Genomic DNA, 10,914 nt, shown 5'->3' on the forward strand with positions numbered 1-10,914 from the left:
AGAGAAAGAAACAATACTGGATGGGTAGCAACTGCACAATTAGCATGTCTTTATAGATTAGAATTTCTACACCTGGGTGATGAGTTCTAAGTCAGCTGGATCTGTTGGGAACATAGCCTCTCTCTAACATCCCTCCTTAACCTTTGATCCCAGAGGAGTAGCTGTATCCATTCACATACAGCTGCTGGTGACTTTCAAGCAGTGGGATCCTACCTTGGAAGGATATGTGCCCTAAACCAAAAGGGAAAAGCTCTGGTCTTTGGCAAAGGAAACTCTGGATGTTGCAAGAGTAGATGTCAATATGAGGTTTTAACTGGATGAGCAAAAATCCTGGTAGGATGAGGCCACAGGGAAACTTCTGAGAAGAAGACGTGTCAAATAAACTGCACTAAGTGGAGTTCAGCCCCTTCAGAATGATATAGGAATACCAGTCAGCTTTTTGACACTATAATGAAATACCTGAGGCAAGCTAATTGTGAAGGAAAAAGGTGCATTTAGTTCACAGTTCTGGAGGCTCAACGTTATGGTGCTGCATCAGCTGAACTCTGGTGAGGGCTTGCTCAGTAGTAACACATCATGTTGGGTGGCAATGGTAACACTGCATATCAGTAGAGGAAGCCGGAAAGAGACTGAAGGGTCAGGCTCAGGCTTTCATAGCAACTAGTTCTCAAGAGAAGTACAAAGAGGTTGCAGGAGAACTGCTTTAGTCCCTTCCAAGGGTAGGGTCCTTGGTGACCCAAGGCCCTTATTAGGTCCTACCCCTTAAAGGTTCTACCTTCCCAAATTGTCACAGAGGGGACCAAGTGCCTAATATATGGGCCCTTGTATTTCCCTTGCTGTGGGAGTGGGGACCCACACCCACATCATAAAAGACACTTTCTCCAGACTCTAGCATTCACCCTGTGTAGAAACATCAGCGTAGAGAAGCTTTGGGATTGCTTTTGGTCCCAAGGCAGCCTAGTGATGGGGAAAATGGAAGTACCAAGAAAACTAATAGTGAACATATTTTATAAAAATGAAAGGCATCCTACTTGGTGGCTTGAGGGAAAAGGTGTGCTATTTCCAGAACTCACAATCAATCTCCAACTGGGTCCCATAAAGCTTTCTGAATAGACAAGGAGCAGGACCCTTTCAAGAAATCCTTTCCACCTGTGTCCTTGGCTTAAGAGCATTTTCTGAGCTGGAGGGGAGCTGGAGTTGAAGAATGCTTATTACTGGCCTCTTTCTCAGATATGGGAAAATGTGTTTCCAGCTTCAATTTTCTTTTTGTCTACTTATGAGATTAGGCTCTCTCAGGGTTGTTCTGCTTTCTAAATGCATCAAACCCCCACCGAGACCTACAAGCTAACAGCAAGCAAACAGTTGCTCTGTGTGCACACAAATGATTTTGATTTTCAATGTAGGAGCTGCTTATGTTAAGAGGCAAGAGAAGGGAGAAACAAAAAGCTTGATTTTGACTGCAGCACTGTGTCCCATTCCTTCCCTCTCCAGAAAGGAGGCCCTGCAGAATAGTGTTTGGGAGGTGGGCACATTGAGGCCAGTAGGCCCCAAGTCAGCACCATGCTGAGGTTGACTCCCTTTCGTGTAGTGTTTTCTGAAGAGGTGGTGGCAACCACAGATGGGAAAAAGGTTCAAGAGGAATCAAAAGAGTAATTTTAGAGGCAAATATCAGTATCACTCCAGAGAAATGTGCTTTCTGCCCCTGTGGCCTATTAGAAGTGCATTTGGTACCCTGTGACTTTCTTAACAAGGTATTTCTTTATACCTTTTAATGTTGAAATATTGTTCTCCTAGGCAGCACAGCAAAGTGAAGACAGACCAGCCTTGGGAGTCATATCAAGGTTTGAATCCCAGCTCAAACATTTCTTAGGTAACTGTCCTTGGCAAGTTACTCATCTTCTCTGAGTTTACTGTACTTACTCCAGCAGGTCCTGCCTGCTGTTGGCTGTCATGACCTCCAGTAGCTATAGAAACCTTAGCCTTCTATTGGCCACATCCCTTTTCATTGTCATGGTTTGCTAACCTTATTCTAGCACAGAGATTTTGAACCCTGGTTCACATTAAACCTGCCGTGCTTTTAAACATTTTTGTCCAACTGATTTGGAGTCTCTGGGGACCACTACCCCATAACACCCCTATCTTCACTTGTTGCTATCATTTGCTGGTCTCTTAGTCATCTCTCATTCATTGGGACAGTTAGCACCTGGATCACTGTCTCCTCCTCCATTCATACCTGTATCATCCTTTTGAAAACTTCAGCATCAGTGTGAATCATTCTTCCAACTTTTTGGCCTCTAAGTTCTTTGGTCCTTGACTTCTTTACTGCCTATGATTTCTTCTGCCTTGCTTACTTCTGACATCACATATAAACACACCTTCATGAAAATCTTGTTTTCAAATGTCCTATCTCTTTCCAATATTTCCTGTGGTTTCAGTTTGTGCTCCTTAAAATTCATACTCCACCAACTCCTTGATCCCATCCCACTTGCCCAATCTACAGTCCATAGCTTATATTTGTAATCACCTGTCCACAAATGTCCTACTCTTTTGTCTGTCAGTCACCAAGCAATATATTTTTCCCACAAAGTTGTGATACTGGTTAAATGGAATAATTTGCTTCCTTTGTGCTTGCACAACATTCCAAACCTTTAATGAAGAAAACTAATATCTACTCTTGTACATTTTCTCTGTTTACACCTGCACTCTTAAGGGATTCATCTGATACCACAGCTTCAACTGTCATCTATACATTTACAACTCAAAGTGCAGGTTATGAGTTCAAATAGCCTCATAAGGGCATGCATTAGAAATTTAGACACTTGGAGGCAGCATGGTGGTGCAAGCCTGTATGGAATCCTACCACTCTGGAGGCTGAGGCAGGAGCATTACTATGAGTTCAAGACCACCCAGGGGGCAGGGGAAAAAAATCTAGACTCAGGGGTTCCACTATAGGGATACCGAATAGAAATCTACATTTAAACAAATCTCTATGACGATAAATTTGCATTAAAATTTAAGAAGCACAAATATTACCAATGGTTCTCTGGTTCTCTGCCCTGATTGCAAATCAGAATCAGCTAGTGTTAAAACTTCACTAATACCAATGCTCACTTTCTAGGTTCTACCTACTCTTTTTTTTTTTTTTTTTTTTTTTGGTTTTTCTCCGGTACCGGGAACCAAACTCACGACCTTGCGCTTGCCAGGCAGGCGCTTTTGCCGCTGAGCTAAATCCCCAGCCCTCACTTTCTAGGTTCTAATTTAAATGATCTAAGCTAGGTCCTGGACATATATACAGTTTTGCAAGTCACCATGTCATTTTCAAAACAAATTTATTTATTCATTCATTCATTCATTTAAAGGTAGAGTCTTAAGATGGCTTGTCTTTTCAAGAAATATATGTTTGTGATACATAGTACTACATTCACCTTAGGGTATCGATGCAAATGCGTATCACATTTAATCAGTTTTATTTCCCCTTCCCCTCTCTGCCCTCTCATCACCCTTCATCCGCAGATTGGCCTTGCACTTCTGGTTTCAGGCCATCTTCTGCCCTCAGCCTGCTGAGTAACTGGGACAACAGGTGGACACTAACACATCTAGCACCATGTGGGTTAATGCACAAAAATAACCAAGACCCAGAAAATAAATACTGATAGCTCTCAATATCTCCAGGGCAAACTACTTGGAGCTCCAGAATCATTTTTCTACTTAAATGTCTAGTGGGCTTGAGAAATTATATATATTCAAAACCAAGATGGAAATATTTCTTCCTAAATTTACTCCTTAGAATTATTCTCAATTTAGTCAAGAACATGACACCACACTTGTTTGATTTGCTCCATGACACCACACTTGCTTGATTTGCTCCATGAGTGGTTTTCTCTCTTTCCTCTGCCTCTGATTAAACTCTCCTTACGGTTGGGGGTAGTGTGTGGTACTGAGGATTCAACACAGGGCATTGTTCATGTGAACCTTGTACTCTATCATTGAGCTACATGCCCAGATCCCCTTCAGTCTCTTAATTTTGAAATTTTCCAGCGCACATTACTGCTCTGGATATACAGAATCTCCCCTGGGAAATCTCATCTACATGCTGATGAGGCTGTAATTTAAACACAGTCAGGTTGCTCAAATTTAACCTGTGCCAAAGGAAGTTATTATTTTCCCCTTTCCTCCTTCAACTAGTTACTTCTTCCAAGAGGGTAGGAAGCAGTTTCTGATTCCTTTCACTCCCCTGGCTCCTAATTCTAACTCTTGTGCTGATCTTATCAATTTTGCTTTGAAGACATATTCCTTATCTATCCATTCTCTTATCTCTACTATTACCACTCTAAGATATTAATGATTTAAAAAATCTTTGCAAAGTGGGCCTAAAAAGGAGCACCCTACCCTGATAAAGGATATCTCTCAAGCCTTCAACAAATATTATACCAAACAATACAATTTTAGAAATATTTTAATATAAACTAGAAGAAGCAAGAAAAAATTCTACTGAAAAATGGCAATGAAAAACATAAGATGCATAAGATTAAATTCTACAGAAGATGAGAATATTACAAAACATTATTGAGGACATGAGAAAAAGCAAGAAAGAGCAATAGGTTTCATGAGTGGAAAGACTTGTTACCTTGAAACTTGTTAGTTCTCTCCAAATAAATTTGAAAATTCAGCACAGTTTCAATTAATGATCTCTCTTTTTAGTGGAATTTTACCTGCTAATCTTCATACTGGTATTCAGATGTCAAGACAATGGAAAGCTAGAATGATTTATAAATATGATATTGATACATAGATAAGCAAATAGAGTGGAACAGAGTAGAGAACCAACAAACAGACACATGATTACAAAGAAATGAGATGTATAACAGAAACAGGAGTACATGACAGTGAGGGGAGGGTAGATGACAAACATGGCACTGGAATTAAACTGTGCATTAGAAAATAAAATAAAATTATATCATTAATATACATCACTCATAAATATCTCAGATGGATTAATGACAAAAATGTGAGAAACTCAAACTTTGAAAAGCTGATTTAACAAAATATTTATAGCTTTAGGGTAGAAAAGGATTTCTAGGAAGGAAACAAATGATAGAGGCTATAAATCAAAATCATATTATGCTTTACTGTATTAAAATTTTAATACTTATATTCAATGAAAATATCTGATGGCTTTTCTGGCCGCTTTCTATTGGGAGGCATAATGTAACTACTGGTGGCCAGTAGACTGTGAGCTGCAGTGGTATATGATGCTTCCAATCTGGAGTATTGGTATTTTTTAGATGAGCCCTTCAAAATCTTTGTTTTCCATATACTTTGTGGATAGGCAATATTCTTTACAAAGGCAGCCTATATCCAGGGGTGAGGCTGGATAATGGGGTTAGCAGCACTTATACCCAAGCTGTTCTGCACATTTTGTATCAGAAAAACTTGGGATATGATGGAATCTGTGTTGTTTTAATTTGCATTTCTCTAATGGCGAGAGATTTTGAGAAATCAAATAATAACAAATGCTGGTGAGGCTGTAGCAATGTACACTAGTACAACCATTATGGAAATAAATATAGAGAGTCCTCAAAAAACTAAAAATAGAAATTTCATTGAAACCAGCTATTCCCCTACTAGGCATCTTCACCAAAGAGTTAAAGGCATCATATTAGAGTGACATAAGCATACTCATGTTTATAGCGTCACAACTCATAATCACTAAATCTTGGAAGCAGACTACATGTCCATCAATGGGTGAATGGGAAAATAAATGTGATATTTACACAATAGAGCAGTAACTTGCCATAAAGAAAGATAAACTTGGGTCATTAGTAGGATGATGAATGCACTTTTTGATCACAATGTTAAGTGAAATAAATCAGACACACAATCTGAAATATCACATAATTTTTCTTAGATGAGATATCCAAACCATAAAGCGCAAAATTAAAGGATATAGACCTTTGGCAAAAAGGAAGGAGACCAGGAGACAAAGAGAGAGGCTTAAGAGAGAGAAGGGAAAGGGATGAAAAAAGAATTAAATTGTGTTCTGTACATGTACCAACTTCTCATGAGGCATATAATCATTTTTGCACTGAAAACATGTACTAGTAAAAAATTGAAAAAAACTCATCAATAAACACTATTGTAAAGAAAATGAAAGGGTAAGTTTCAGACTGGGAGAAGATATTTGTATACATATTTATAAGGAAGATATTTGTAACAAAGGATGAATATTTAAAATATTCAAGAAAGTACAAATCAGTCAGGAATATATTAACAATTTAATAGTAGAAAACAGGCAAAGAATATGATTAATTCACTGAAGAGAAGATCTGATACTATGCTCAATTTCCTGGAACTCAGAAAAATACAAATTAAAGCAACAGTAATTCAATAAGGCAGTACAATTTCATATGCCTCAATTTGATAAAAATATAAAAGCGAGCTGGGTGTGATGGTGCAGCCTATAATTCCAGCTACCTGAAAGGCTGAGTTAGGAGGATCACAAGTTGAAGTCCAACTTGGACAAAATATGAAGACCTCTCTAGATAGATAGACAGACAGATAGACAGATAGACAGACAGACAAATAGTAAATAGCTAGATATAGAAAGACTGGATGCAGCTTAGTAATAGAGAGCTTGCCTAGCATGGCAGACGTTCAATCTCCAGCACTGAAAGAAAAGTGCAATTACAGCATATGTTGATAAGAAAGGAACTATTATCACTCTTGGTTGTAATATAAATTGGTGTAATGCCTTGGAGATTGTGTTAATAAATAATAAAATTGAAGATGTAGGCATACGCCAGCATGTGGTCATTTAACCTCTATGAACGTGCTTTGGGGAAACTCCAGTACAACAGGACAAAAAGACATGTATAATATTGATGATCAATGTCACCAATGCCTGGAATATAAAACATCAGATATCTATACATAGATGAATAGAGAAACTGATTTGATATTCTATTCAAGGAAAGTTAAAGCGAATGAGTTGGAGCTACACATGTGACTTCATGTAAAAATCACGTTGAGTGAGTAATGCGACTTGCAGAATTATTTCTGAGTACACCTTTTACACCAACATTGAAAACACACAGAGCAACACTATATATTTGTTGTAGATTAAATTTTTGTTCAGGAAGTACTCATGCCTCCTCCTACCACCTCTATTGGAGAAATAAAATTTCCCTGTTCATTGATGGCTTGGCCATAGGTTTTGCATTGCCTGGTGGAATATGAGGGCAGAACTGATTGTATGAGAGTTCCAAGCCAAGGTGTTAAGCGGCATCGTATCCGCAGTTTGTTCTTTGAGCTTCTGATCTCCACGATAAAAGTGCATGTCCCCTGAGGCTGGCCTTTTAGTCTCAGGCTCAGAATGAATATATGGGAGAAATGATGTCCCACCTGACACGCACATTTGTAGCATGAAATTAATGCTTTTTATAGAGTACTATAATTGATATACAGCAAAGACTGAAGGATGCAATGTATTATGTAACTCTATCATCTATCTATCATCTATCTATATATCTATAATCATTATCTATCATATATATAGTAAACAGTAAATGCAGGACAGTGCTTAGTTTTTGAGATGGAACAGAGAATCTTTATCCTTCTTTATTGTATTTTATTTATTCTTCACAACCCATGTGTATTTATTATTCCCTTCCCCCTCCCACTAAAATGTAAATTCTATGAAGGCAAGGAACGTACCTAATTTCTTAACTGGTGTCATTCACACATCCAATGCATTGTTTAGGATACAAAAGACACTCAGTAAACACATGTGAAAAGCATGAGGTCGCTTACTCATCTGTAACTATGGACAGTAGTTACTGGTCTTGCAGGGTTGTACTGAATGTTAATGGAAAGTACGTTGAAGAGTGTGGATGGTGTTGAACTGGTCTCAAGGTACTCAGTTATAGCAATCATCTTTCTTGTATTTTTCTGTTCTAGACATGAAGTTTCTCTGATGAACTAATCTCAATAACATATAGAGCACTTAATGTGTAGGGTCTTCTGTTCTTGGCTGTGCAATCCTGAACAAGTTATTTAACCTCTCTATATTTGACTTTCCTGATCTTTTGACTGAATACAATATCTACCTCATAGGAAGATTTAGAATATTGAACAATATAATCATATGAAGCACTAAGCACAGAACTTGACACATAATAAATGCTAAATAAATGTTAGATATCTACTACTACTACTACTACTACTACTACTACTACCACCACTACCACTAAAGAAATAGATGCCTGTGGAGTAAAAGTTCATGAATATTTGGAAGGTTACTTTACTAAACTAAGAACTTCCATAGCAGTTTGTCATTTTCATCTCCAATTTTACTATTATGGAGCTATTCTTTCAATTTATGCCTTGTTAATCCCAGTTGCCTCCTATAGACATCAGTGGAAATAAGTTTCCAAGAGTTAAATGTGATTAATTATGTGTGCCACTGTGCAAATGAGTTTGGAGATTCCTCAGCAAACTAGGCCTAGAGGTCCCTCCCATTCAACCCAGATGTTCCCCTTCTGGATATTTTCCCAGAAGATCTGGAAACATCATATCCCAGCAAAATATGTGCACCCATGTTTACAGCACAGCAATTTGTAATTGCTAAATTGTGGAAGCAACCCAAATGTCCATCCACTGAAGAATGGATTAAAAAATTGTGGTATTGTTATATAATGGAATATTACTCAGCTATGAAGAAAGATAAACTGGAGGCTTTTACAGGTAAATGGTCCCAACTGGAGACCATACTCATAAGTGAAATAAATCAGACCTGCGTGAGTAAGCAACATATTGTCTCACTAGTGTAGGAACCTGAAAGAGTGAATAAAAATTAGGAGGTATGATAGACATTGTGAAATGAAAGGAAACTGCTCAAAAGTAAAGAGCTACTGGGATGAGGGAAAAGAGAAAAGAAAGAAGGGGAAATTATGTATGTATGTATATACAGGATAGCTAACATAGTTGTACGACTGACTTCTATCACTTTACTGAAAGGAAGCATTAATGATTAATTATTTGATCAATCTTGCATGTTTCTATTTGTTTTCCTGAGAAACCACATTGAAGATATCAATATGTAACACAAAAACCATTGTTAAATTTTTACCACTTTGTCTGTAATTCAGTATTGCTTGTATTGTTTTTGTGCTATTTTGTAAATGGATGTCTGTTTGTTAACAGGTTTTCCTTTTTTATTTTTAAAATAAATTTTAAAAACATTGTGTGCACTATGTCATTGGCTTCTGTTCTTGGCCACGTGGAAAACATAAAGGCATACATTTGGTAAGGGACAGAAAGAAGTGAATTTTAAGGGTAATATTGGGAATTTTTTGCCCCTTTTTCTTAAGTGTGGCTTTCTTGAGAATTACTTCTAGCCCTCACTCTGTCTCAGCAGGAGCTAACTCTCTAGCTTTTGTTCCCTATGATATAAGTGAGAAGTTAGAAGTCTGTGAGAAGTGCTTTCTAGTAAGCCTCCTACGTGTTCCATGTTCTGAGAATTATTTCTGTTTTAGGTTCCACATCATTCCTCACCATAGTTGGGAACCTATGAAGAGAAAACAAAAAGCCAAACCCACTATCTATGTACTATTGGTAAGATTTCTTTCTGCATCACTGAATGTTATTCTGAACTTTCTGAATTATAAGAGGCTACATTATTTAGGTCAGACCTTACTTTAGGGACATTGCTTAAATCAACTTGGAAATAATATTTCATTTTATGAAAAGATAAAGCAAACATTCATAAACAATAAGAGAACACAACAGTTATTACACTGTGTATCATTATCTTCATAATAGTTAGATTACAAGAATATACTAAAATCGGATGAGTCACATAGCAAGGCCCCAACAGGGACCAAGAAAGGCCCAGGAGGGGGCACACACACCAGCCCAGAGATAACAGTTTCACTAGACAAGATAGTAAGAGTTCACCATTGTAACTTCATTGCATATTGTTACCTTCAAATCAGTAGCTCGGACCAAAAGACACAAACATGCAAAGTCGATCAGAACATAAAACATTGTGAGCATTGACTGTTTATTTCAATATACCATCAGACATCAGCAACACAGTCATCGCAGCTATTCATATATATATATATGTTTTGCCTTCCTTCTTTCTTTTATCTTCTTTCCCTCATCCCAGTCATTCCTTCCTTTGAGCAATTTCTTTCCCTTTCCTATCATCTAGTGTATGTTTTCAGTTTTACTTAGTCTTTCAGGTTTGTACACCAAGGAGACAATATGATGTTTACACATGTGGGTCCAATTTATTTCACTTATGAGCATGGTCTCTAGTTGCATCCATTTACCTACAAAAGCATCCAGTTTATCTTTTTTAATAGTTGAGTAATACTCTGTTGTATAAAAATACCACAACGTTTTTAACCATTCCTCAGTGGATGGGCATCTGGGTTGTTTCCGAGATTGAGCTATAACAAATTGTGCTCCTATAAACATGGGTGCACATATATCGCTGTGGTATGATGTTTTTAATTCTTCGGGGAAAATACCCAGAAGGGGAATAGCTGGGTTAAATGGGACTTCCAGTCCTAGTTTTGTGAGGAATCTCCAAACTGATTTCCACAATGGTTTCACCAATCTACACTCCACTAGCAGTGCAGTAGGGTTGCTTTCTCCCCACAGCCTCTCCAGCATTTGTTATTGATTTCTTGATGATAGCCATTCTTTCTGGGGTGAGATGGAATCTCAGTGTGTTTTTAACTTGCATTTCTCGAACGACTAATGACACTGAACATTTTTTCATGTATTTATTCGCCATTAGTACCTCTTCATTAGAGAATTGTGTATTTTTCTCAGGTGCCCATTTTTGGATTGGGTCTTTGAATTTGGGAGGCCTAATTTTTAAAAATTCTTTATAAGTCCTAAATA

Source organism: Chinchilla lanigera, unplaced genomic scaffold (assembly GCF_000276665.1).
Source record: "Chinchilla lanigera isolate Chin_1 unplaced genomic scaffold, ChiLan1.0 scaffold00089, whole genome shotgun sequence".
Classification (NCBI taxonomy): Eukaryota; Metazoa; Chordata; class Mammalia; order Rodentia; family Chinchillidae; genus Chinchilla; species Chinchilla lanigera.